Source organism: Pundamilia nyererei, unplaced genomic scaffold, assembly GCF_000239375.1.
Source record: "Pundamilia nyererei isolate P.nyererei 1_Seehausen unplaced genomic scaffold, PunNye1.0 scaffold00185, whole genome shotgun sequence".
NCBI classification, from domain to species: Eukaryota; Metazoa; Chordata; class Actinopteri; order Cichliformes; family Cichlidae; genus Pundamilia; species Pundamilia nyererei.
Genome location: NW_005187586.1, coordinates 710,788 through 712,969, shown reverse-complemented (window position 1 = coordinate 712,969; position 2,182 = coordinate 710,788). Strand labels below are relative to the sequence as shown.

The 2,182-nt window shown below is 40.1% G+C and overlaps 2 protein-coding genes across 2 annotated transcripts in view; one reads left to right on the top strand and one right to left on the bottom strand.

The window, feature by feature from the left end:
• Positions 1 to 2,182, bottom strand: part of clpb (ClpB family mitochondrial disaggregase) — a 520,737-nt gene that overhangs the window by 358,045 nt on the left and 160,510 nt on the right. The window lies entirely within an intron of this gene.
• Positions 1 to 2,182, top strand: part of cul3b (cullin 3b) — a 19,960-nt gene that overhangs the window by 3,399 nt on the left and 14,379 nt on the right. The window lies entirely within an intron of this gene.

Here is a 2,182-nt window from a genome sequence, read left to right as displayed (position 1 = left end):
GCAAACACTTGGTAACTAAGGCTACGTTCACACTGCAGGCGAAAGCGCATCAAATCCGGCTTTTTTGACCATATGCGACCCATATCCAATCATGGTATGACAGTGTGAACAGCAGAAATCCGATGTTTTCAAATCCGACCTGAGTCACTTTCGTATGTGGTACTGAATCTGATACATACCTGATGTATTAGAAAGCGACTGCTGTTTGAATGGTCATCTCGCATTAAATTCGTCTTTTACGTCACTGACACAAGACAGACGCCAATTATCAGCGCCGGAGAAGACATCGCGATTACTTCTGGGCCATCCAGTGTAGATGTTAGTGAAACTGTTGGGAAGACAGCGTTGGAGAAACGTGAACATTTTATTTGTACTGTATAATCTGAAGATTCTTACAGAAATCTGGAACTATCCTTTGAAGCACCGCTCCTCTCTCAAACAGCAATAAGGATAATTATTAGGCCATATGTAAATAACAAAATAACTTTATAACTTTATAACTTAAATGTAAAGTCCGAAACAAGTCTTTATATTAAGGCCATCAGTCAAACAATATTGTTTGGTCTGGATCTAAACAGAGCGCGTTGTGTGTGACGTCTTCTTTTGCACATGCGGGCCACTTTGAGGGTTCACACTAGAGCGTGTTTGCTGTCGCATTTTATTTGTAGTGTGAACAAGCAGACAAAAAAATATGATTTGATCAAAAAATGGGAATTGAGCATTAAGACCTGCAGCGTGAACGTAGCCTCTCCAACCAGCTAGTGGGAGTGAAACTTGGAAAAACTGTGATGCAAATCAGAAATGGAGGATGTCCACTTTAACTAATAGTTATGCCTTTTAAAACACGTTGGTTTCAGCATAAGGCACATTATTTACTTTGAGGATAAGCATCTTCTCTTTCTGGATTGAATTGTACTTTTTCAACTTCAGCTACTGCTTAGCAAGTAGTTGGGACCACTGCTTATTAGCCAACAGGCCTACAGTACATCTCAAGATGGTTAAAACATACCCTCTTAGATGAGCTGTGGCTAGACGTAGAACAGGCACTATGCAGTAATATAGAGATTTCGGACCTACAGTTTATTAGCTCAAGCATCAATATCAGCTCCTCTCTGACAGCATGGTGGGAATTTCTAAAAATGACTGAGTCTTCACTAATTCCATGTAAACATAAACCCATCTGGAACAACTCTGACATACTAGAAAACAATAATATGATACTTCCAAGGGGTGGCACATTGGTCAGCACTGTTGCCACAGCAAGAAGGTCCTGACTTCAATTCCACCATTAGGCCAGGGTCTTTCTGTTTGGAGTTTCCATGTTCTCCCCATGTTTGTGTGGGTTCTCTCCGGGTACTCCAGCTTCCTCCCACAGTACAAAGACATGCAGTTAGTGGGTTTAGGTTGGTAATTAAATTAGGTGTGAATGTGAGTGCGGATGGCTCTATTTGTGACAGACTGACTGTACCCTGCCTCTCACCCTAAGGGATCGGATAGGCTCCAGACCCCCCCGCGACCCTGACAAGGATAAGCGGAAGAGAATGGATGGATAATACTTCCTAGATTGAGTTGTATGAAATACTTGGAACATATATTCAAAGGAAACTTTATTTCATTTGACAGATTAGTTTTACAGTATTTAACAAGAATACATTTTTAGAATACAAATAAAATCTATAGATTTCATAAGCAGCAAATTAAATCCAAAGTAAAAAAGAATTTTAAGCCTAATCAAGTCGAATTACAAACAATTGCAATTCCTTAATTTCAAAACCTCCAAATATACAGTACGCTCTCCAAGTAGATATCCCTTTCTATTGTTAAATGGGAGGTCAATCTATCAGTCAGCTTTGATCACAGCGTTTGGTCTCAGATATGTCTAAAATGACTAGAAACTCCAATCTACAATTAATACAATTGAAAATCCTTCATAAAGTGCACTATACAGATCAACAGATGTTCAGGATCAGTTTGCATCATCTAACACCTGTTCGCACTGTCAAGGCAATACACCTGACAATTACATCCATGCTTCCTGGTTCTGTCCACCTGTTCAGAGGTTTTGGTTCCAGATATGTGAAACCTTATCAAAGGTTCTGAAGTGTAACATTCCAGCCTCCTTGTTGGGCGACCTAGATGATAACACTGTCTTCCCTCTCTCCTCTCTCTTGGAACATCTCAG